Raw genomic sequence first — 26,812 nt, forward strand, 5'->3', positions numbered from 1 at the left:
TGATCCCAATAGAAGGAAGAAGTGATCATTTCCCCTTATTAGATACATAATTTTTAAGGAAGATTGTCATATCTCAAGGCCAGAAGACATACCTGAGTATTACATGGAATAGATATACAGAGAGACTAAAGTATTTTTCTTAAGCCCTGAATAAGTGCAATGTGCGTGAAACACGTGTTGGCTGTATTGTGAGTTTGCTGTACCCACCACGTAATCCAATAAAGAAGAGTAAGAACGTAAAACTATGAAATAATGTGCAATGTGCGATTTTTGGGTTACATCTCAGTACTGTTAATTTGTATTTTTAATCACTATACTGGTGGGTACCAGCACACTAAGGGGCAGATTTACAATAACTGGCGCATCCCTGCATATCAGCAGGGATGCGCCAGTTATTGTGCGTCACGGCTCCGCCACCATGGATGCGCCGCATTTACAATGCGGCGCACCATGGGGCAAAAACGGGAAGATGCGTGACGCATCTGTGCCGTAAAGGCGGCGCATTGCTGGAGTTGCGTCGCAAGCGTGACGCAGCTCCAGCAAGGCTCTGGGGTGCCCTATTGTTACAATGCTGCGTCAATCCTTACGCCTGCTTCAAGCAGGCGCAGGGTTTTGACGCAGCATGGGCTCAAAAGCGACGGAGTGAAATCTTGTAGATTTCACTCAGCCACTTTTAGGAGGCGTTCCTGTGACGGAACGCCCCCCCCTGCGCAGGAACGCCTACTTCTGGCGCAGGGCTTTACAACGTGACGCATCTCCCAGATGCATCACGTTGTAAATACCCCGCAGCCTGGCGCTGGTTTTGCGCTGCCGCTGCATCACAAAACTGACGCAACGGCGGTGTAAAAGAGGCGCAAGGCGCTTATAAATCTGCCCCTAAGATTATAGCATAAGTGATATTCCTAATTACCAAACTCTATTTAAGAATGCACTATGAAATGTACAAATGTTTACAGGTAGTACTCCCTATTATAGCATAAATCTATATACTAGTAGCTGGCTTTGTGACTAATCCCCACTTTCCTCCTAACACCGATCTCGGTAGGTTTGTTAGAAGCATATCTCAACACTCACATGCTAACTCATGGAATGTTACACTATTATATTTCATGATGGATGGTACCTTACAGTACAATGACGATACGTATTACATTCTGGTTCAAAACAATGGGCGCAGTTTTGTAAAATGTCTTTCTTATATCCAGTTGCCAAAAGCTTTACTGTTCCTAATATAATCATGCATCTCCTCATAAGCCATTGCTAATTAAGTGAATAAATGCCTATGTTGTTAATCTAGTGTGCTATGTTGACCTCACATTAATATACACTTTTTGCTATGTTTGGTGGATTTTTTGTGCAGATGTGTCTTTCTGAATGGATGTCTGTTTCCCTGCACTGAAGTTCAAAACATTGACATCATCGTGTAACAAGTCTCTGTAGTATCGAGTTGCCTCATATTTTTTATTTTCCATGTAGTACAACGTTATCTTAAAGTAATGCTTATTCTTTGAATAATCTAGTGTGCTGCTCTTACTTTGTATTGCTGTATCTTTTGCATTACGTTCCTGAGTGTATTCACGCGCCGGCGGGTATAGAGCAATGTGTGATATTTTGTAGGTTAAATCCATTGCTCTTTAACCACATATTGAATATGATGGGGCAGATTTATATCGGACTTGCGCCAATTTTACGCCGCCATTGCGTCACTTTTGTGACGCAGCGGCGGCGTAAACCCTGCGCCATGTTGCGCCCCATTTACAACGTGACGCATCTAGGGAGATGCGTCACGTTGTAAAGCTTGCACCACATGTGGGCGTACCTGCAGAGGGGGGGGCGTTCCGGCGCAGGAACGCCTCCGAAAAGTGGCTGAGTGAAATCTACAAGATTTCACTCAGTCACTTTTCTGGCCATGCTGCGTCAAAACCCTGCCCCTGCTTGGAGCAGGCGTAAGGATTGACGCAGCATTGTAACGATAGGGCACCCTCGAGCCTTGCTGGAGCTGCGTCGGGCTTGCGACGCAACTCCAGCAATGCGCCAACCGTCCGCCATCAGATGCGTCACGCATCTGTTTATCCTTGCGCCACGATGTGCTGCATTGTAAATGCGGCGCATCTATTGTGGCGCAAGGGTAAACTTTTGTGACGCATCTTTCCTGGCGCATCCCTGCTGATTTGCAGGGATGCGCCAGGAAACATAAATCTGCCCCGATGTGTTTCTTCCTAGTGTGATATAAAGGGCATGGCCTGACAGCTTTTATTGTAATGCAAGGCCCGGCTTTATATGGCAGTTAGATTTCTCAACTGCTTTTACCTTTATGTGAGGCATTTGTTCCGTTTAAATATTTCATAACCTTGAAATGTGGCAGTTAGATATAAAGTTAGAATGTTATTTCAAGTACTGTCAATAAAGAATTTTCTTTGGTGAATTTAATAAAATGTTAATTTCTCTATGATTTGTTTTTAGTCCGATGGGACTCATGATTTTCATGCATTAGCTTTTCATTGTTACCATATATTTATTGTTTTCAAATTCCATCCATATATATCAACAATGTTCGTTATATACCATAACAGGCTCTGTGTTTTGTTGTATCATTGGTGGGTAAACTACATCCAACTGCATTTGTAAAACATTCATATCATACCATTTCCATTTCAAGGGTGAATTGTCTTTTTCAGTCAGATGGAACCAGATATGCCATGTATTATGGGAGCAGCAAGCAGCAGTTTTGGCTGGGGACTTCAAATCCCAGGGATACCTGGGGCCGGAAGAGGAGGCCCGAGTCCCCCCTACAGCTGTTTGGCACTATGAAGCCCATACTGGACTCCCTCCATTGTGGCAGTGTCAAGCAACAGTTTTGGCTGGGTACTTCAAGTCCCGGGAACACTTTTGGTTCAGGCGAGTCACACCCCCGGCCTTCTGCCTGCACTACAAGCGCACCAAGCAGTCACAGGATCGATGCTGCTGATGAGTTTTAGTTAATGAGCTTGTGTCACTTAACTGTTTCCAGTGCTATCTAGAGGTAATAATGGGCCAAACGAAGATGCCTGGGACAAAGACAATGGCACTGGAAAACCGCTGGGTGGTACCATGCTTGACCCTTTCCTGGGCCGTGCAGTTGGCATAATTTCTAAGGAAATTGGCCTGGCAGAGAGGTGTTTATCTTTAGATCTGGGAAAAGTGCTTAGTAGCCTCGCTTTGAGACTGGCAGTTCCCCCTTCTGGTACTTCCACTGAAGACCCCTCTGTTAATTGTGGTCCATTGTCTACTGTGGCTAGGAAACAAGTTCCTCAATCTTCCACAATTAGTTTTCACAGCATCCCCGACCCAATGAGTTTGTTGGGCCTACTTCATTGCAGTCTGGTCTGATCTTCTACCGTCAATGTGGTGAACTCTGAGGCCTCCAGTACCATGTATGAATGTATCTTGGAGAAGGTTAAATAACTGGTAGCTGTAAGTGTCGCTCCTTTGGTGGACAGGATTCGTAGTTTAGAAAATACTGTTTTGCAACTATCTACCATGTACAAAGACTTGTTGACGCAGCCGGCTCCGGTTCAGCCACCTATCACTAGCCAGGCCAGGCCAGGCCTACAGATGCAAGTGATTTCCCCAACCAGAGGAATAGATGGCCTGCCCCCCACTAACAGTGGACAGCCCTTGCCTTTAGATGGGTGAGGAAGCTTCGAGTCGTGTGGGCAGTAGTGAAGACCAGAAGGGGCGAGTAAGTCCGTTTAGCGCTATCAGCAGTTTGGACAATCAAGAATTTAGCTCACGGTCCCAACCCTCCCCAGCAAGCTTTGTTTAAGTGATCTGCCTAATTGCTAACCTTTGTCAGGCTGCAACTTCCCCAAGTAAAGGTCGACCTCCTGGGGGCTAGCAATAGGGATAAAAACCACTTTGCTGTATGTGACCAAAGTTATCGATATGGGATCCCCAGATGTTCCGTGTGTCACACTGCAGTTCCCCTTTGGTGTCTTTTATTATATATAATGTTTATTGTAGGACATGGGGTAGCAGAGTTGAAATGACAATCATTGACCTGATCAATACTCATTTGGTGAATCTCCCAGTTGGTTATTTTAAAATTGTGGCAGGTGATTGTAATTGTAACTTTGAGCCACTCAATACTAATTCTGAAATCCTGTTTACTGAAGAGAATCTAACTTGGTCAGTTCCTTCTCTCTCACCTCCACCTATTAAGAAGTGGACAGCTGCCGCCTCACAGCTAAATGCTTTCACTTTGAGCAATGGCCTCCAAGCTTGGAATGAGATATCCATGTCTGATAGAGAAGAGAGGCAAACATTCAACCGCTTGCTCAAGACTAACCCTAGTGACTATATATTAGATTATGGCCCATAATGATTGACATGCAGATGATACCCCAATTTGATAGAGATCATAAAGCTCTGGATCCTACATTGAGATTGCTGGGCTGTAATATTTCCAGTTCCCACACTAAACCCTTTGATAGAAAGCTCACTCCTACTATCAATGGCTGTAGGCTGAAGTGGAGCTCTGTGGCAGATTACTCTGCAGTTCTGAGGCAGGTTTATGACGTGGTTGCCACTGGCCTGGAAGCTGTGCCTGCTGAGGTAGCTAACCTGTTGCAATCTGACTCCCTGACAACATTTGGAAATATTCATAATACTATGTTCGCCTCTATCAAGAATGGGTAGTTGGTGGAGTCTAGGACCCTTCCCAAGAGGAACAAAAATAGGCATCCTGGTACTCCAAATCATGTGGAATTGCAACACGGGTCCTTTTCATCACTTTTAAAGATAGGAAATGGAATTTTTTCCAGGAAGGCATGTTTTCCTACAAAGCTGCTATCTTAAGTGCTAAAAGAGTGCGGGCCCGATTCACAGAACAAACTTAAGACAAAATCCTAAACTTAGTACCATTTTGGTATTCACAGAATAAACTTACTACTTTTGCTATTCACAGAATGGATTTACGACTACTAAACTTACGTCCGCACTCGGGCCGGAAATTCCGGCCCGGAGGCGGAGCTTCCGGCCCGGAGGCGGGGCTTCCGACCCGGAGGCGGAGCTTCCGGCCCGGAGGCGGGGCTTCCGACCCGGAGGCGGAGCTTCCGGCCCGAAGGTGGGGATTCCGGCCAGCGGCGGAGATTTAGCCATGGCCAAAATCTCCACATCCGGGCCGGAAGCTCCGCCTCCGGCCCGGAAACCCCGCCTCCGGGCCGGAAGCTCCGCCTCCGGACCGGAAACTCCGCCTCCGGGCCGGAATTTCCGGCCCGAGTGCGGACGTAAGTTTAGTAGTCGTAAATCCATTCTGTGAATCACAAAAGTAGTAAGTTTATTCTGTGAATCGCAAAAGTGGTAAGTTCATTCTGTAAATACCAGAAGTAGTAAGTGCATTCTGTGAATACCAAAATGGTACTAAGTTTAGGATTTTGTCTTAAGTTTGTTCTGTGAATCGGCCCCATTGGGAATATGCAAATGCTAAGCGCTGTCAAAGGAAGGCACCATCATTCCTTTTGCCGCATCCTTGCAAATGGTGTCCCTGAAGTCAATTCACCAATTAACAGCAACATCTCTGCAGCTGCCTGAGCAGACAACTTTTCTAAACTGTACGCTTTCAAAGTGTGTCAATATATTCTAATCTATTTGTTGTATGCATAGGCTATTTTAAAATGTCCATCTCCATTCTGTAACTGTATAAGTTCTTATTGAGACTCTTCAAACATAGGAAGATGTCACCTATATATTCTACCCAGAGTTTTATGGACCCTTTTGTAGATTTTCTTCTTAATAGATCCAATTGTCTTCAAAGAGAGACACATAGGCCCAGATGTATTAAAATTTTGCATTGGCATTGATGCAGAATCCTTTGTTGCATTCCCTAAACCACACATAGTAAATTTGTGTGCCTTTGCATGGCTTAGTAAACACAAAATAATGGTCCTCAAAGACTGTCTTGTGTTACTTTGCATCATTTATGCATTACATGGTAAGGGCAAGGGCGTTTCCATGCTTTGTTTACATATATTTTGACATAAACCCAGATTTACAAAGACTTGTAAAGCTGGGTTTGCAACAAAATGGTGCACTTACCCAGCAGAGGTGTACCAGAGAGCAACATCTTTATTTCTTTTTTTTACTTCCTCGTTCCATGTGTGCTTTATTCTGAAGCACACATGTTTTTGTGCAGAAAGGGGTACCTTCCTGTACAAAAACAATCCTCCAAGTAACTCAGGCATCCTTGCACCGTGATGCAAGTGTTCCTGTGATGGCACCTAGGAAATACACAGTGTGCCAGCACTGGGAGAGAGCAGGGATACCTTCCTGCACAAAAAACAATCCTCCAAGTAACTCAGGCATCCTTGCACCATGAAGCAAGGGTTCCTGCGTTTGCACATAGGTAATACACAGTGTGCCAGCACCGGGAGAGAGCAGGGATACCTTCCTGCACAAAAAACTATCCTCCAAGTAACTCAGGCATCCTTGCACCATGATGCAAGTGTGCCTGAGTTTGCACCTAGGCAATACACAGTGTGCCGGCACTGGGAGAGAGCAGGGATACCTTCCTGCACAAAAAACTATCCTCCAAGTAACTCAGGCATCCTTGCACCATGAAGCAAGGGTTCCTGAGTTTGCACCTAGGCAATACACAGTGTGCCAGCACTGGGAGAGAGCAGGGATACCTTCCTGCACAAAAAACTATCCTCCAAGTAACTCAGGCATCCTTGCTCCATGATGCAAGGGTGCCTGAGTTTGCACCTAGGCAATACACAGTGTGCCAGCACTGGGAGAGAGCAGGGATACCTTCCTGCACAAAAAACTATCCTCCAAGTAACTCAGACATCCTTGCACCATGAAGCAAGGGTTCCTGCGTTTGCACATAGGCAATACACAGTGTGCCAGCACTGGGAGAGAGCAGAGATACCTTCCTGCACAAAAAACTATCCTCCAAGTAACTCAGGCATCCTTGCACCATGATGCAAGGGTGCCTGAGTTTGTACCTAGGCAATACACAGTGTGCCGGCACTGGGAGAGAGCAGGGATACCTTCCTGCACAAAAAACTATCCTCCAAGTAACTCAGGCATCCTTGCACAATGAAGCAAGGGTTCCTGAGTTTGCACCTAGGCAATACACAGTGTGCCAGCACTGGGAGAGAGCAGGGATACCTTCCTGCACAAAAAACTATCCTCCAAATAACTCAGGCATCCTTGCTCCATGATGCAAGGGTGCCTGAGTTTGCACCTAGGCAATACACAGTGTGCCAGCACTGGGAGAGAGCAGGGATACCTTCCTGCACAAAAAACTATCCTCCAAGTAACTCAGGCATCCTTGCTCCATGATGCAAGGGTGCCTGAGTTTGCACCTAGGCAATACACAGTGTGCCAGCACTGGGAGAGAGCAGGGATACCTTCCTGCACAAACAACTATCCTCCAAGTAACTCAGGCATCCTTGCACCATGAAGCAAGTGTTCCTGAGTTTGCACCTAGGCAATACACAGTGTGCCACCACTGGGAGAGAGCAGGGATACCTTCCTGCACAAAAAACTATCCTCCAAGTAACTCAGGCATCCTTGCACCATGAAGCAAGGGTTCCTGAGTTTTCACCTAGACAATACTCAGTGTGCCAGCACTGGGAGAGAGCAGGGATACCTTCCTGCACAAAAAACTATCCTCCAAGTAACTCAGGCATCCTTGCACCATGAAGCAAGGGTTCCTGAGTTTGCACCTAGGCAATGCACAATATGCCAGCACTGGGAGAGAGCAGGGATACCTTCCTGCACAAAAAACAATCCTCCAAGTAACTCAGGCATCCTTGCTCCATGATGCAAGGGTGCCTGAGTTTGCACCTAGACAATACTCAGTGTGCCAGCACTGGGAGAGAGCAGAGGTGCACTATACCTTATTTGATATGGCGCTTTTTTGTTTTCTACATTTCACACAACTCAGCGCAGCAAGTTGGACTGCTGTGTTGAGATTCATGAAAGAATAGTAAATCTGGTCCATAGAGGTTAGCTAGTTCTGGTGCAAAGAAGAAGCCAACGGCTATCACTTTCACTTGGACCTAGAATTCCTTTTAGTACAGTAGCATATTTTATTTTGTGATTTGGCAATTATGTTTACTAAGAATTCCATTAGAGTGTCCACAAAATATTATCTCTTGTTTGAACTGCTCTAATGACCTCAACAACCTGGTCTGTATATAATACTTCAATGTCATGGCAAACCAAACTATCTTGTGTGCAGACAAAATTCATGCGTTCTCTTTGGCTAGTACATGTATGGAGCCCAATACACATGTCTGAGTATGTTTTACAAATGGTTTCAAAGAAAAATAAATATACTGGCAAGGTTCTAAAGATGACTGCACTCTGATACAATTCGGCGCCTCCCTGCCAATCTTCTTAGCTGTTGTGGATATTTGGTAGAATGCAAATTAATGGGATTCTGGTGTCTTTTCTATCAAATAATTGGAATTCATTTCCGCTAATCCATTTTTGTAAAATTTCTTCTGCAAGGTTCAGGGTTTGTTTTGTTATTTCCAGTGAAGGGTCTTGTGACAGTTTATGATAAATCTCCATATTGCTCAGTTGTTTTTCTACCTCTCTGTCGTATTTATCTGAGTCCATGAAAACTATTCGCCCTTGTTTGCAGGTTTGTTTATAATGCCTTGATTGAAAGCAAAGGTCTGAATGACCTCCATTTCTTCCTCAACTACATGCTCTTGAGGCATTTGGAATGCATTCGTTCGGAAGCCCTGATTCCAACAACTGCTCCACAGTTGCTTATAATGTACCCATTTTAAATAGAGTGTATCTAGCATTCCTTTTTGTACAGTCATTTCTCGTTTGTGATTTAGAAATTAGTTTTACTAAGAATTCTATTAGAATGTCCACAAAAGATTCTCTACTGTTTGAACCCCTCTAATGATCTCAACAACCTCATCTATATATAATACTTTAATGCATTGGCAAACCAAACTACCTTTTGTGCATTCGAAATCCATGCGTACGGATCCATTTTAAAGAGAGTGTGCTTTCACCTAAATTAATCTAATCAGCATTAAATAACTCAAATGTATTCTTCTGTTCAGTATAGATGTACTACATATTACACCCGAGTTTGTACATAAACACAATTTGTAATTTCTTGAATAACATTCAGAACATTTCTCCTATTGTATATTCAAAGAAAAGTGCAATTGCTTGCTTGCAGGTAAAATCTGTGATTTGGGTTATTGAAGACAGCAATCTTATTCTTAGATGTACAGCCAACCAGTTGTTCAACCCCTACCGCAGACAGGTATGTCGCTTTTTCAGGGCTGAAAATGGAGTGCACATATCAATCATGTACACATATAGGCCTTTTCTTAAAATAAATGCGTCCTTCTGTGTGTGACCATTGAACATGTGATATCTAATCTTATCATATTTCTGTGACTGGATTGCTGAAAAAGTCTGTGATATCTCTTTTGTAAAAATCAGAATTGAAACAAGAAACTTGTGGAAAGCAATTCAAACTTATCACGAAGTATTGTGTAGGTCGAATTTTTTATGGACCAGCCCTTTCATGGCTTGTGAGTACAGGCACAATTCTTCATGGCCAAAGAGCACCATAGTGGTCTAATAGACATTGAGTAAAGCAATATGCACAGCCACTGCCACTCATTAACTTTGAAAAAAATAAATGATATTTCTATGTGAGGGGGGAGAGGCCAGGAGCCCAATGCCCCTCCAACTGTAGTATAATATGAGCGGTGAGGTTTGTAAATGCAAAAAATACCTCTTATTTAGTTAAATCTTCTTTTGTGAATTAGAATAAAAAGTGCTGCACCACTGCAGAGATTGTGGTTATGCGTAGTTATAGCAGTAATCGGGGTGATAATTTTGGCCTGATTCTAATGGAAAAGGATTATTTTTCTCACATCATGATTACATAGGGCTATACTAAAGCTAAAAGTTTACTTGTACTGTCATCATACCTCTTGACCCAGATTTATCAAACTTTCACGCAGCGCAGCAAGCCACCTTGCTGCGCTGCACGACTTGAAATGAAAGGGCAAGAAAGCACTGCATTTAACCCCTTCAGTGCCCCGCCTTTTCCCCCTCCTGTGCCGGGCCTTTCATTAGCGGGCGGGGTCCATGACGAGAGTCTCGTCATGGGCACGGCGCAACCGTGCTCCATGACGAGACTATCTCGTCATGGGCATAGAAGAGGTTAACATTATATGTTACACATTGTCATACCCCTTAGTTCAGGATGAGAAGGTGAAGGAAGAATTTGAGAAATGATGTTGATAATTGCTATCATCATTAAAAGGTAAGAATTCCAAACACTTACGGCAACCTTTCACATCGCCATCTTGGAGTGGATCCAACTTATTGTTTACAAGGTTGCCTTAGTCTCATAATCATCTCCATATAAGTACTGGTAGCAATTTTAAGAAAGGAATAGGTAAAACTCCTACACCTATGGGAGTGGTTCTCCCTTTAGCCCTTTGTTTTTGCAGCGTCCCTTAAGAGTTAATGTTTGCTTGCATTGTATTCACTGTGCCACTGGATTCAAGCTAGCCTGGCTGAAGAAGGGTGACATACCCTGAAACCGGTCCCAGGATGCTTGTTTTCGGTCCAGGAAGGACCTGGCCTGGCAGTTCGGTCTGGACTGTTCCCATGGGGCACAGGGTCAAGACTGATTTGTATATGGCTGGGTCCAAACTGGGGTGGCGTAGTGGGCAAAAGAACAATGCATTTAACCCAGATCTTTTGACTGGGGGAGAATGTTTGCATTGTCAGCATTCCGTCCATCATTTGTTTGCTGTAACACTTTTCACCCTAAGTGGGATGGGTATGCCCAGACGTTGGTCCCTTGCTCACTGTGCCACTGGATTCAAGCTAACCTGGCTGAAGAAGGGTGACATACCCTGAAACCGGTCCCAGGATGTTTGTTTCCGCTCCAGGGAGGACCAGGCCTGGCAGTTCAGTCTGGACTGTTCCCATGGGGCACAGGGTCAAGACTTATTTGTATGTGGCTGGGTCCAAACTGGGGTGGCATAGTGGGCAAAAGAACCATGGATTTAACCCAGATCTTTTGACTGGGGGAGAATGTTTGCATTGTCAGCATTCCGTCCATCATTTGTTTGCTGTAACACTGCATTGTATTCACAGCACAACTGAATATCTGCAGGCAGCTAGCACTGAAAACCGTGCAAACAGAAAGGGCAGGACAAGCCTTTTTAGCAGGTAGCCTGATAGGGGATTCCAAGATTGATTGTGTATTTGTAGACAAATCCTTAGTGAAGTAAAGATTTCTTTATATTCTGTTGCCTTTTCCTTATAACGTTCTTAAGGACACAAAAACGTAATAACCCAGCACACAGGATGTGACCAAATTGTGGAAGCATATACACATGTTCAGTGTGTATGAAGCAGCACGGGAGGTGTGTTCTCTTGTCTTCTTTCCCATTCCTGTTTCCCTTGCTGATGTGTGTCGCTCACCCCATGATGCATTATGACACGAGGTGGCAGTGAATCGAGGTGGCCCTTACAGAAGCAACGGCAGCACCATATGTGTTAGTGTATGTCACCCTTTCATAATTACATAGGACGAATGGATTGCCATCCTCTCATCCTCCGTTTATTTTGATTCTATGTATTTGGACAGGGCATTGTGGGATATCTCTGAAGTAGCAGCTACAAGTAAGCCATGTACCAGACGTCTTCTTGGTAGGTGTTACATGGGAATAAGCTATCATATTGCACTCAAAGGACTGCAGTATTGCCAGTGCTCTAACGAGTCAGATGAACAATCTTCACTTCTCATCATACAAGTTGTGCCTTTTTAAGTTTCACTGATTTGTGTTTGCGTTCTTCCTTAATTATAAAAATAATTCTCAGGGCCTTCAACATAGCATATAATCATACCAGTGTGCGCCTTGCAGTGAAAGGGTTTTAAAGAGTTAATTTGATCTGTTGTATTTTTCACTGTTCATCATATCCCTGAGGTCTTCAAAAGCAAGGAGTTTCCACACCTTGCCTAACCAATTTGTCCTTGTAAGTATTATTATTACTTTCTAACCCTGAGATATGCAAAGTTCTGAAGATTATAACACTTTTTGAAGCATCATCATACTTGTGTATAGATGAATATCCTACATTAAAAGGATAATGAGAACACTGGGCCTGAATACGAGTGAGGCGGTGCGGGAGCGGGACCAAACCTGTGGTTGAACCGCCACCAGATTAAGAGTTTTCTCCTGGTCTGGAGGGCGGTTTTTGGGCAGTCCCACGGCTCTGCCTATGAAATAGGCACCGCAATGGGTATGTCAAAATCAGTACCTGCATTTCATGGACTGCTCTAATCCATGCCGTGCAAGTACTAGGGTGCATGCACACAGGAGGGCCCAATATCTGGCCCCCTGCATGCATGCCCCGGGCCATAGGCACAAGGGGCCAGATAGGGCCACCTTTGTTTCCTCTCTGCCACGATTTTCATGGATTTGCAACCGCCATGAAAACGACGCGGTGCAAAAGGGGGTGGTGATGGACGGAGCATCAGAACCAATCAAGCACTCACACCCAGTCAACAGATCTGGGTTTGATCCATCACCGTTCTTTAGCCCACTCTGCCAGCCCAGTTCAGACATGGCCATATGCAAATCAGTCTGACCCTGTGCCTCATGGGAACAGTCCAGCCCGAACTGCCAAGCCATGCCTTCCCTGGACCGGAAACAAGCTTCCTAGGACCGGTTTCTGGCATTTCAGCCGTCTTCAGCCAGGCTTGCTTGAATCCAGTGTCAAAGTGAGCAAGGGACTCACGTCTGAGCATACCCTGCCAACTTATGGCAAACAAAGCGGTACAAAAGGGGGTGGTGATGGACGGAGCATCAGAACCAATCAAGCACTCACACCCAGTCAACAGATCTGGGTTTGATCCATCACCGTTCTTTAGCCCACTCTGCCACCCCAGTTCAGACATGGCCATATGCAAATCAGTCTGACCCTGTGCCTCATGGGAACAGTCCAGCCCGAACTGCCAAGCCATGCCTTCCCTGGACCGGAAACAAGCTTCCTAGGACCGGTTTCTGGCATTTCAGACGTCTTCAGCCAGGCTTGCTTGAATCCAGTGGCAAAGTGAGCAAGGGACTCACGTCTGAGCATACCCTGCCAACTTATGGCGAACAAAGCGGTACAAAAGGGGGTGGTGATGGACGGAGCATCAGAACCAATCAAGCACTCACACCCAGTCAACAGATCTGGGTTTGATCCATCACCGTTCTTTAGCCCACTCTGCCACCCCAGTTCAGACATGGCCATATGCAAATCAGTCTGACCGTGTGCCTCATAGGAACAGTCCAGCCCGAACTGCCAAGCCATGCCTTCCCTGGACCGGAAACAAGCTTCCTAGGACCGGTTTCTGGCATTTCAGCCGTCTTCAGCCAGGCTTGCTTGAATCCAGTGGCAAAGTGAGCAAGGGACTCACGTCTGAGCATACCCTGCCAACTTATGGCGAACAAAGCGGTACAAAAGGGGGTGGTGATGGACGGAGCATCAGAACCAATCAAGCACTCACACCCAGTCAACAGATCTGGGTTTGATCCATCACCGTTCTTTAGCCCACTCTGCCACCCCAGTTCAGACATGGCCATATGCAAATCAGTCTGACCCTGTGCCTCATGGGAACAGTCCAGCCCGAACTGCCAAGCCATGCCTTCCCTGGACCGGAAACAAGCTTCCTAGGACTGGTTTCTGGCATTTCAGACGTCTTCAGCCAGGCTTGCTTGAATCCAGTGGCAAAGTGAGCAAGGGACTCACGTCTGAGCATACCCTGCCAACTTATGGCGAACAAAGCGGTACAAAAGGGGGTGGTGATGGACGGAGCATCAGAACCAATCAAGCACTCACACCCAGTCAACAGATCTGGGTTTGATCCATCACCGTTCTTTAGCCCACTCTGCCACCCCAGTTCAGACATGGCCATATGCAAATCAGTCTGACCCTGTGCCTCATGGGAACAGTCCAGCCCGAACTGCCAAGCCATGCCTTCCCTGGACCGGAAACAAGCTTCCTAGGACCGGTTTCTGGCATTTCAGACGTCTTCAGCCAGGTTTGCTTGAATCCAGTGGCAAAGTGAGCAAGGGACTCACGTCTGAGCATACCCTGCCAACTTATGGCGAACAAAGCGGTACAAAAGGGGGTGGTGATGGACGGAGCATCAGAACCAATCAAGCACTCACACCCAGTCAACAGATCTGGGTTTGATCCATCACCGTTCTTTAGCCCACTCTGCCACCCCAGTTCAGACATGGCCATATGCAAATCAGTCTGACCCTGTGCCTCATGGGAACTGTCTAGCCGGAACTGCCAAGCCATGCCTTCCCTGGACCGGAAACAAGCTTCCTAGGACCGGTTTCTGGCATTTCAGACGTCTTCAGCCAGGTTTGCTTGAATCCAGTGGCAAAGTGAGCAAGGGACTCACGTCTGAGCATACCCTGCCAACTTATGGCGAACAAAGCGGTACAAAAGGGGGTGGTGATGGACGGAGCATCAGAACCAATCAAGCACTCACACCCAGTCAACAGATCTGGGTTTGATCCATCACCGTTCTTTAGCCCACTCTGCCACTCCAGTTCAGACATGGCCATATGCAAATCAGTCTGACCCTGTGCCTCATGGGAACAGTCCAGCCCGAACTGCCAAGCCATGCCTTCCCTGGACCGGAAACAAGCTTCCTAGGACCGGTTTCTGGCATTTCAGACATCTTCAGCCAGGCTTGCTTGAATCCAGTGGCAAAGTGAGCAAGGGACTCACGTCTGAGCATACCCAGCCAACTTATGGCGAACAAAGCGGTTCAAAAGGTGGTGGTGATGGACGGAGCATCAGAACCAATCAAGCACTCACACCCAGTCAACAGATCTGGGTTTGATCCATCACCGTTCTTTAGCCCACTCTGCCACCCCAGTTCAGACATGGCCATATGCAAATCAGTCTGACCCTGTGCCTCATGGGAACAGTCCAGCCCGAACTGCCAAGCCATGCCTTCCATGGACCGGAAACAAGCTTCCTAGGACCGGTTTCTGGCATTTCAGATGTCTTCAGCCAGGCTTGCTTGAATCCAGTGGCAAAGTGAGCAAGGGACTCACGTCTGAGCATACCCTGCCAACTTATGGCGAACAAAGCGGTACAAAAGGGGGTGGTGATGGACTGGGGAAACATCAGAACCAATCAAGCACTCACACCCAGTCAACAGATCTGGGTTTGATCCATCACCGGTCTTGAGCCCACTCTGCCACCCCAGTTCAGACATGGCCATATGCAAATCAGTCTGACCCTGTGCCTCATGGGAACAGTCCAGCCCGAACTGCCAAGCCATGCCTTCCCTGGACCGGAAACAAGCTTCCTAGGACCGGTTTCTGGCATTTCAGACGTCTTCAGCCAGGCGTGCTTGAATCCAGTGGCAAAGTGAGCAAGGGACTCACAGCCTCAAGACCGTTGCACCACCTCCAGGGATCTTTGATCCCTGGCGGTTGCGGTAGTCCCGGGCCGGTCTGACCCTTCTAGTTGTAATAGGGCAGTCGGTAGGCTGCTGCCGCCCCACACCAGTGAGTCTGGCAGTCCATGGACTGCCCGACTCGTAATTAGCCCCACTGTCTTAATAATATAAAGCCAATATCAAAATCTATTTTTCAATGCAAACCCCCTAGTCCGAACATTTTGCACTTGCATGTTATGGTGCTAGTATCAGATATACCTATAAGTGCTCTCTTTGCCTCAACACCTTATAGACTTTGGCCCAGAATTGCAAATATTTTGCTTTGGGTTTGCATTATTTTTTCAACATAGAACTGATGCAAAATCCAGATTGATATTTACAAACCAATGCAAATAATGATTTGCGTTGGTTTGTTACCAAACATAATGCAATGCAGCGTAATGCTCTTCCTGTTGCTACTTTGCAATCAAGGGGGTGTTCCATGGGTGGTACATTGGCATTCCCATGCAACCACCTATGGGTGTAGATGCAAAAGATTTGCACCAAAATACTGTTCCTCCTCGAGGCAGAAGCAATGAGGAAAATAGTTTCCATTTTCCTAATTCTTCTGTCTTTTCATGTGTGCTGCATTGTACAGCAGACATACAAAACGGAAAAAGCCTAAATGCATAGGTTTCTTACTGGAACAGACCCTTGTCATTACAAAACCTATCCTTCAGACAATGCAGCCCCCCCTACATTATGGCACAAGGGTGTCTTTGTTGTCACATGGCTGCTTAAAGTGCGCAAGCAAAATGAGAGAGCAGTGAGCCTCCGGTAAGGTATGCAAGTGGTGGGCAGGGGGTTTGAATACAAAAAAAAAAATCACTCACCTGATCTCTCCATCGCCGCATCTCTCCCATGTTGAGTGAGTCTCTTCCAGGGCCTGGAAAGCAACTAGGCTCCCTCCAGCCAATCACAAGCTGCAATGCAATGTTGTGATTGGTAAGCACCCAAGCTCCCTTGAGCCAATCACAATGCTGCAATTTGTGATTGGTCTGAGAAACATGGATCGGCACTCAGCCAGGGAATGGGAGCCTGAACATGTTCTCCATGCAGGCTGTAATGCAGCCTGCTTGGAGTACATGACAAGTGTGCATGATTGTTTGCCCGGCCCGAGAGGTGCACAACCACTGTCCTCCCCAACGGCAGGGGAGCCAAGCCCCGGCCCGCCCTAGCCTGACCATATGAAAAATAAAATGATAATAACTTCAGTTATTATAATTTTATCTTTTCGTATACACTGCTCCGTGAACATTGGGGTGACGCTTCAGAGGAGGAGACGCCTCTGGGAGAGAGCGGAACAGCTCCACATCTTAATTTACATGGCCCCGCTCTACAATCTCGCTTTTATGCAATGCAGCACAGCAACATTTTTTGCTGCCCTGCATTGCATGAATTCTTTAAAACACTGGGGCCTAGTCTCCATACTTTGGATCTGATGGGAAAGTGCTTGCAAAGCGAGGTAGAAAATGTGCACACAGTGTTACGTTTTGAGTAACCGTTCTGGGTCATTGATCAGGATTTCTGTCTTTGAGCCATTTATTTTGAGGCTGTTTGGTCCCTTCCATAACTCTCTGCTTATTATCAGTCTTTTTGATATATCTTCACATTTGTTGGGAAGGGCTGTAAGGTATAGCTGAGAGTCATCTGTGTAGCTGTGGGAGTGGAGGTCTAGGTGTGGAGTTGGTGCTACAACCTTTTTCAAGCTTTCCAAAACGCACACATAGACTCTCATTCTAACAGTCACATTTCTGTTCACAGCACACTGAAAAAAACGATATAGTAGTGGTATTACTCCGTATTTTTTTAAACTGATTCCAAAGAAATAGGCAATACCAGGTAGAATCAATCTTACTAACCACTACTACCACATCGTTAAGTACTTTGCACACTTCACAAATTCTTCCAAGTAATGCATGGAGAGGTGGGGGAGGAGAATGTATATGGAAGCACAATGTGCACACTAGTCGAAATTGCAATTGGGGTGCAACAGCATTACAGCTGGATTTCAAGGGCACTGCTGCCCTCAGAATGCGATCCCCAAAGTAATCTTACAACATATATTGATTTGTGTTACAGAGACAATTGATATTAGATTATTAATATGATACCAATCTGTACTTCGCATCTTTCTCTGCATCAATATCACTTAAAATAACTTTAATAAACGGTACTTTTTTCGTAAAATTCCTGTTTTATAACAATTCAATTAATTTTGCATTGAAAAACATCTAATGACTATTGCTGTATTTTCTAAATGTCTTTCATTATTAATTCATTTGCTATCCAGTGTAGTAGCAATGATCATAATACACTCGCTTAATAGTAGTTTGATACATAACGCTATTCGTGAGCAATCTAAAACAAATGAACAACTCATACTCCTCTTAGAAGCGGCATCGCTGTGACAGATGTTCTCGCTGATCTTCTAATGTTCATAGACAGTTCTGTCTTCTTCAAGGCCTCTTATGGTAATTTATTAAAATTGCTTCCGGGATGCACTTTAGCTAGGACTATGCAAATGTTTGAGATATATATTTACAGTAAATGCACTAGGCTGTTCAGTGTTGTCTCATAAAAGCTTGAATGATTATGGATTCTGCCAGAGGCAATATAAAGCTAAAAACTGGAAAAAACATAACACTGCACACAGTAGGATTGTTTTTGGGATGGAAAAAAAATGTGTTGCTCTCGATTTTTGGGATCAAGTTTCGATTGAATATTTTGGTTGTGAAATTATTTTTTAAACAGTCTTATTTCAAATTAGAGCACCCAGTCGTATGTAAAATATTTTATTGATTACATTCGTCCTGATCGGTCAGGATGAGTGCCAGGGTTGGAGGGCTGCACTTGATCAGATCAATAAACACATAGGGGCAGATTTACAAGCCCCTTGCGCCACTTTTGCGTTACTTTTCCCATGTAAAAAGTGACGCTAAAGTGGTGCAAGGGGCTTGTAAATCTGCCCCAGAGTTTGATGTCCCACATCAGTCTTTAGTATATGTAGACCTAACTTTATAATGGGGCACATCCCTTTCAGGTACACATTTGCGTATAGGTCAAGCGCCTCCCAAGTATGAATTGGCATCACATTGTGCATGAGTAATTAGAAATACGAAAAATAAAATTGCCCGAAATGCTGTTGCTACAATAGTAGAACACATGCTTCCCCTCTTCTTTCCGAGACTCCTATGATCACCAACGTAGAACATTGGACAGGGTCTAAGCACCATGGGATTGCATTTCCCTCTGTATCTTCAATTGGAAGACATTAGGAAGACCAAATCTCCAGGGGGCATATTGTCAAGAAACGGCGTTAAAATTATCGCCACTTTAGCGGCACAAAACTACCGCTAAAGAGGCAATAATGGGCTTGATAATATGCCCTTGAGTGTCAACATGGGCTTCTATTGGAATTCTCTGCGGCATATTATCAAGCCCCTTATCGCCGCTTTAGCGGCAGTTTTCTGCCGCTAAAGCGGCGATAATTTTGACGCGGTGCATGATAATGTGTCCCCAGATTTCCGTTGCAAGCACTATCTGATATATGATCCCAGGGAAAAGCTTGCCTCAATTAATTCTTTCTTAATAATACCTCCACGCCACAAACTTTTAGGCACTACTAAAACGCAAAGACGCATATTTATAGGAACAATCAATACCATAGCATCGGTAGGAAACTATCTCTAGGGTAAAAAGATGTTAAAGTGTGGTGGGACATCTCACTCTCGGTGGGGGGTCAAACATCTTCAAAAAATTCATTGGTTACTCACCACAAGGTTAGTTTTTGTTTCAATCACTCCCCTGTTAATTAGCCGAAACCTTTTACTTAAAAAAAATAATAATATGGCAATATTTGTATTCATCTAGGGAGCGAAAAGGGGCCATGGTTCCCAGTAAATAATTGTCTGCACTACTGAGGGTTTGATCTTTGCTTCCTGACATCAAACTTATTACTGATCTGGCCTTTCTCATCTTTCTCTGAGGCTCATTACACTCAAGCTTAGCTAGGTGCTCCCAACATTTGTTTCTACTATGCCCTGGGGCAGTCCTTTTTCAAATTTGATATAGATTTGGTGCACCTGTGTTAGATTCGTATTAAATTAACAACATATTAAAAAGTAGTTATTGAAATGTTATTATTAAAAACCAATATGTATGCTTCTATTCCAAGCTGATAAAAATACAAGAATCATATCAACGCCCACACGTGCTTGACAAAAGAAAGCTTCTTTAAGATAATTTCATTACAGCTACGATATCCACACCAAAAAACATGCCTTTGATGTAATGTGCTCAGTATAATGCTGCACCACAGTTACAGGTGGCAAGGAGTATGCCCTATAGAACTTTGCAGTCAAATTTGATAAACCGAAATACTTTTAGAAAATTAGGGACTCATTTATGAGGGGGGTGACGCAGTGCAATGCAGCAAATCAACCTTGCTGCACCGCACTGTGTCACAGGGAAGGGACAGAAATGCAGCGTACGGGTGCCCTTTTGCCAGCCTAGCGCAAATGAAGGCACCCTGCAACCATGGTGCAAGGGTGCTTGTGTTGCATGCAGGAGTGTTTTTGTGCAGGAAAGGGCACCTTCCTGCACAAAAACAATCCTGGGAGGCATATTCCTCTTTCCCGAATGCAGCACACTTAGAGGAAGAAAAAAGGAGAACTAGAGATTTTTCTTCTTGTTACGTCTTCCCTGGGAACCTCTAAGATTATGGCGCATCCCCAGGTTTGCAAGTTCTTGTAAATCTGGGCGTGTTTCAGAATCCATGGGATTTGCGTGTAAACACCCACTCAATGCTCATGGAACACATTCCCAGGGCAGAGTAACACAACGCAGAGATTTGTTCTGTGTTACTTTACCCCAGATTTTTGAAGCCATTCAGAGCTTGCTTAAAACATCTGACATAGCGGTTTGCGTCACTTATGTACCAAATTGCATGGAGCAAATGAGAAAACAAAACCCTCTCATATATAAGCCCCTTAGGGTTTAAATACTTTAAACAATTTGCTGGATGTAGGCCCTCTGACTGAGGATGGTGTTTAGAGGTATGCCTTCTACTATAGAACAACTGCTAAAAAAAATAGACTAACCTGCTTCTCAGAATGTAAGGAAAGGGAATTTTGAAACACGACCAGCTAAGGGAGTAATAGGGTCTCCCTTTCGTTCTACAAAAATCTGTGAATGTTTACTATAATATGTCATATAACTTTTTAAAATATTTGCAACACTGGTTGCCCTCCATGTTGTAGCCAGTTCCTGAAATTGGTGAATGGCTGGTGGCACTGAACAATAGACTCGGCGTCAGGGGGGGCATCGCGGTCATCTTGAGCCTCCCCTACCAGAGGAGCAGTCTGTGGAGCTGCCAAACCCAACAACAATTGCCTCTCGGTTTGCTCAGTCTCGGTGGCAACAATATTAACTGCTCTTTTCAGCATGCTGTCCATGGAGGTGGAGGGGCGGGAGCTTGGTATAAGCGTTTCCCCATAGCGTAAATATTTCAGCGCTCACTGTTGCTAAATGTATGTGACTCACCTCAACAGAGCTTAGTGGATATGGCCTTTCAGAGGTGTGGCCCAGCCTGGCTTCCTCTGGTCTCTGACGGGAGCCGTACGTTGTTTTTAAATGCGCCTCTGGGTGCGAAAGCACGGTGTCACTAGCAGTCCCCACTGGCTTCTGAGGCACTGAGTCCTGGCCGTTCCCCTCATGGCTTGCAGGTGATGTAAAAGATGTAATAGAGCTCCCCGCGCTGCGGGAGCCCTACATTGTTTGTAAACACGCCTCCGGGCATGAAAGCGTGGCGTCACTGGTGGCCCCCACTGGCTGCTGGGACACTGAGTCCTGGCCGTTCCCCTCATGGCTTGTGGATGATGTAAAAGAGCTCCCCGCGCTGCAGGAGCCCTATGCTGTTTTTAAACGCACCTCCGGGCGCGAAAGCGTGGTGTCACTGGCGGCCCCCCCTGGCTGCTGAGGCACTGAGTCCTGGCCGTTCCCCTCACGGCTTGCGGGCAATGTAAAAGATGTAAAAGAGCTCCCCACACTTGCGGGAGCCCTACGTTCTTTTTAGACACACCTCCTGGTGCGAAAACTTGGCGTCACTGGCGGCCTCCACTGGCTGCTGGGGCACTGAGTCCTGGCCGTTCCCATAACGGCTTCCGGGCAATGTAAAAGAGCTCCCGGCACTGCGGGAGCCCTACGCTGTTTTTAGACGCACCTCCAGGCATGAAAGTGTGGTGTCACTGGCAGCCCCCACTGGCTGCTGAGGCACTGCGTCCTGGCCGTTCCCCTCACGGCTTGCGGGCGATGTAAAAGATGTAAAAGAGCTCCCCACACAAGCATTAAGCCTCTAGCCAATCATAGTGAAATAACACCTCATGGTACATGTGTTACAGGTAATGGTTTCTACATATCCTGGTGGCTGAGATCATCAAATGTGACCAGGCAGGGGTTTACAGAATACCTGTGTAATCAACTTTCGACATTTGGTCTTTGCAGCATATGGACATAGATTGACACATTCCTTGCTCAGAAAGTATGACAGCAAATTGTTACAGGAATTGTACATCTTGCAAATTTTCATTGTGTAAGCTAAAAGGATATAAGTTAAACCTAAGGGCATATTACTTGTTCTGTACACTCCACAGGCCAGGCCTTATCATCATTGAGTATCACAGGACAACACCATAAGCATAGAGGGGCATATTATCAAGACAGGCAATACAATTATCGCTGCTTTAGTGGCATAAAACTGCAGCTAAAACGGTGATAATGGGCTTGAAAATATGCTCTAAGGAAATCCTATTGAAGCTCAGGTTAGATGTCCTTCACATCTAACATGGGCTTCAATTGCCTGGCACCTTGGCGTGAGTCTCCCTTCCACTTTTTGTCGCTGTGCCTCATGTGTTTTATTGGTGTTGGCCGCTCAGAGCACTGTGCCACTGCCAACCAGTGCCACAGTGCTAGTGCTCCCTATTTAAAATGTATATGTTGGTTGGATTCCATGATTGGCTTATTTGGTTTACTGTCAGACCCCAGTAAAGTGCACCAGGAGTGCCCAGGGCTTGTAAATACAAATGCTGCTGGTGGGCTTGCAGCACTGGTTGTGCCACCCACAGAAGCGGTCTGGTAAAATGTATCTAAGGTCTGCCATTGCAGAACCTGCGTGCAGTCTGGTACTGTCATGCTGACTGGGCAAGTGCATCAACTTCCCAGTCCCTAAACCTTCCCTTAACTTCATATTAGTCACCCCTGTGGTAGGCCCAAGGGCAGGGTGCATTGTAAGCATAAGGTAGGACAAGCCCTGATGTGTGTGGCATGTCCAAATAGTGAATTACAGCCATTTTCGTTTTTCACTATTGCAAGGCTACCTGGTCCCATAGGCCAAAATGGGCTGTTAGAATTGTTACATCCTATGATCCTAACAGACCCAGGGAACATGGTAGAAATTCGAGTTTAGTATGCCTGAACTCAGAATAATAAAATACATCTTTTAGTAAAGTTTATTTTAATATTCTGTGTTTGCAAATACCACTTTTAGAAAGTTGGTATTTGCTTGCCTAACCATTTCAGCCCGCCTCTGCTAAGATGTGTATCTGCCTGTCTGGTTTGTGTGAGTGACAGGGCTGGGTAAACCCAGAGGGGCAGGGCTAGGTAGCCTGGTGGTGAATAGAGAGATTGACATCCAGATGGGTGGGAGGAGTGCAACTGGACTCTGAATAGGGCTGTGCTCTGCCACCACAATGCTGGCTCCACCTCCTGTGGAGCGGCTGATGTCTCTGCCCTGCACCCTGAATAGAAAGGCAGAGTCATGTCAACAAAGTGCTCAAGAACTGGTTTGGACTGGGCAAAGGCTCCTCTACCCCAGAGGAACAAAGGAATTAGGGGTATAAGTATTGGGGCCCTGCTCCCAAGAAATTAGATCCTGCTTGACAAGAAGAACCTCTGCCTGAGGAGAAGGAACTGGGAAAGCTGTAAGGAGGAGTACTGTCCCTGACCTGGGGCATCGGCCTGCAGTGGTTGCCTTGCTGCTGAAAGGAGAGGAGAAAAGACTACAAAGACTTTATTTCAATTTGTGCTTAAGGGATCTCCAAGGGCTTGTGCTGAGCTTGCCCCCTGAACGAAGTCCCAGGACCAGTGGACTTCACCCCCAGCTCCCCAAAGTCTTTTGGAAGTGCCTGCTGCTGTTGTTGGGCCTTCTGAGGGACTGCGTGTCGCAAGGAGCTGGAAGCGCGTCTCAAGAAGGAGAAGCCTGCCGCCGTCGGAGCTGTTGTCGTCGCATCTCGCAAAGGGTGTCGTCGCTGCAGCATCGCATCGAGCGGAAGCGTCTCGCATCATTCCGGAAGTGTCTCGCAACACCGAAGAAGCGTGTCGCCATCGCAGCCATCGTAGCTGACGCATTGCACCGCATCAAGAGAAGAGTCTCGCATCGAGGTTGAAGTGTGTCGCCATCGCAGCCATCGTAGTTGTCGCATTGCACCGCATCAAGAAAAGCGCCTCGCATCCACGGAGAAGCGAGCCGCCGTCGGAGCTGCTGTCGTCGCATCGCGTAAAGGGGTGACGCCGCTGCAGCATCGCATCGAGCGGAAGCGTCTCGCAAACGTCGGAGAAGAGTGTCACTGCCAAGGCCGCTGTCGGCGCATCGCGTAAAGGGGTGACGCCGCTGCAGCCGACGCATCGAGACGAGTCTTCTCGCAACATCGGAGAAGCGTAACGCATCTGGAAGATCTTCATGTCTTTATTTCTTTGCACCAAAAACTTCATCGCATCAGCATCGTTGCAACACTTTCGTTGCCCTGCGTGTCGCATCTAAGGTACATTGACTTAAAGTGTCGCATTTAAGAACTTAAGAGAACTAAGCAAACTTCTACCATCTAAAGTAACAGTATTGTGTATTTTTGTCGTTTAATGGTCTTGTGGTAACTCTATATAAAGAATCCTTATTTTTAATATAAAAACCTGTGTGGTGTCCATCTGTAGTGTTGTCACTTGGTTACTGTATGTGTTCACAAATGCTTAACCTATAACGCTCTGAGATAAGCCATGTCTGCTCGCGCCAAGCTACCTAGAGGGTGAGCAGGGGTTATTTTAGGAGTGTAACCCCTTACCCTGACTAGAGGAAAGGTTCCCTGCTTGTCACAAGTACCTACCTGTGCCAACCTGAGAACCCGGATTCTAACATTGGTGGTCAGCGGTGAGGATTCTGGACTTGCATTTGTGACTCATGTACAGTGATTGGTGAACACTACTTAGTGAGTGCAGACCTTAAACGCAAACAATACTTGTTGGTAGATTTCTTTTGGGACTGTCTATTTTTGAGCACTGCCAAGCTTAACCATGGTGGAGAAAGCAGCATCCATAGTCTCTGTGAATACTGAATTTGAATGGGAAGAAGAGAAATTGGATAGCTACAAGTTATCACAGCTGAAATTATTCTGCAGGAAATTTAATGTTTCCACAACTGGATGTAAAAACAAGCCAGAGTTCTACAAGGCGCTGAGGGCCTGGGTAGAAGCGAGGAATGCCACTGATGATGATAATGCAGATGAGCAGCTGGATGGGCCAGTGGGTCCAAGAGGAAGGAGAAGCCCTTCCCCAGCAGGTAGCAGTGTTTCTAGTAAAAGTTTATCTCCAGAGGAGTTGGCAGACAGGAAGGAAATCAGAGCTCATGAGATAGAGATGGCGAAACTAAATGGACAATTGGCAATGGAACAAAAAAGGCTGGAAATGGAAGAGAGGAAAAGCCAAATGGAGCATGAGATGAAAATGAGGGAGCTGGAGTTGAAAGCCCAGGGCTTGGGAAGCACTCCCTCTGGTGGCAGCACACTCCCAGTGCAGGTAGAGTCCAGAGAGTACATACCCAAAGATGTAGTGAAGGAATTTTTTAAAAATGATGACATAGGGCAGTGGTTTAAAGCCTACGAAGTAGCCATGTCCTCCCACCGGGTCCCTGAGAAGGATTGGGGAGCGGGGTTGTGGGGGCGGTTCTTGAGTGAAGGGCGGGACACACTGCTAGATTTCAAACTACTGGACAAGGGTATTAAGACATAGGAAGCAAATGGCGCTCTGCAAGTAAACGTGTGGGGTGCAAAAATCAGTGAATTATTATGGTGCAAAACAGGAAGGGGAAACCCTTATAACCCCTTAGTATGTGTAGGACAAAGCCCTGCAACAAAACAATCAAAGCAATCCTGCGCACACATATGGTTATAAAGTCAATGTTGACAAAAGTAAGCACAATGATGGAGACAAAATTGTTCAGATATGGACATGTAGTTCTTTAATCCTCAAAGCAGCATGACCAGCCGACACGTGTTTCGTCGGGGAAACATAAACCCACGACTCTTCAGGGCTGGGAAAGATACAAATATAAGTTTTCTAAAACACTAAAAGAAACATTTGAAGTTGCCAAGAGGGATCGGACCTCTTGACAGTGAATAAACACCTAAGACACCAACAAGACATTCTAAAAAGCACAAAAGTACTGTAATGAAATCATGTATCAATCAATACACCCAATGGGAATATTAGGATATTGCACTAGTAATCATTTTAACAGCATAGCAAAAAGACACAAAAACATTTCTCAAGAAAAAATAATTTCTCAAGAAAAAATACCACGTGGGACCAAAGAACCAGTAAAGATCCCAATCATTACAGAAAAAAAATAGAAAACACCTCAATGTGAAGAGGATACTCCAAAAGAATTCAACGGAAAGAAAAAGAAAAAGTAAAAAGAGTTTAAGGGACAGTAAAAGGAACTGTGCCAAACTACAGCTAGCGAAAAAACGGTAAATACGACAAATACCTGCCAACAGTCGCAAGAATGCAGTGGATGCTAAAACAAAACAGATATTACAAAAAACCATGGTCAGACAACAAGAATTAGGGTCACAACAGAAATCACACTGCGCTAGGTCAAGAATCAAAGGAATCCAAAAAATAGAAAAAGTTCTTACCACACAACCGGTGATAATTCCAACCCGGCTGGGTGTACAAATCGCAAGTCGAGACGATAGAATCAGTAAAAGTGCACGGATACGAGAAGCTATCTATAAGAGCAGTAAGAGGAACAAGCGTCATAGAGTATACGACCCCAGGTGAAGTACGCATAAAAGCATATCCATGGGTAACAAAATTGCTGAGTCTCACCTTAATTGTAAACACAGTTCAATGTCAATGTAGATGCCGCCAGTAAAAGAAAGCCCAAAACACGAGTAAATGATCTCTGTGAGGAAAAAAAGTTTAAATAAGCAAAATGTATCTAGGTTAAGGATTGAAAAATAAGCAAGGTGCTAG

General features: G+C 45.5%; 1 long non-coding RNA gene across 12 annotated transcripts in view; it reads right to left on the reverse strand.

The window, feature by feature from the left end:
* Positions 1–26,812, reverse strand: part of LOC146802528 (uncharacterized) — a 153,586-nt gene that overhangs the window by 117,480 nt on the left and 9,294 nt on the right. For 7 of the 12 annotated variants that reach the window (XR_014967761.1, XR_014967759.1, XR_014967760.1 and 4 more), the window contains exons 3-5: positions 26,666–26,741; positions 26,473–26,565; positions 26,322–26,351 (exon numbers count right to left, since the gene is read on the reverse strand). The exons of 1 other annotated variant lie outside the window; for it this stretch is intronic. This is a non-coding gene — a long non-coding RNA (uncharacterized LOC146802528). Of the gene's footprint in view, positions 1–24,970; positions 25,866–26,321; positions 26,352–26,472; positions 26,566–26,665; positions 26,742–26,812 lie in introns of those variants that run through there. 4 more of the 12 variants (XR_014967768.1, XR_014967766.1, XR_014967767.1 and 1 more) reach the window with 2 other exon arrangements.

This window comes from Triturus cristatus, chromosome 8, assembly GCF_964204655.1.
Source record: "Triturus cristatus chromosome 8, aTriCri1.1, whole genome shotgun sequence".
Classification (NCBI taxonomy): domain Eukaryota; kingdom Metazoa; phylum Chordata; class Amphibia; order Caudata; family Salamandridae; genus Triturus; species Triturus cristatus.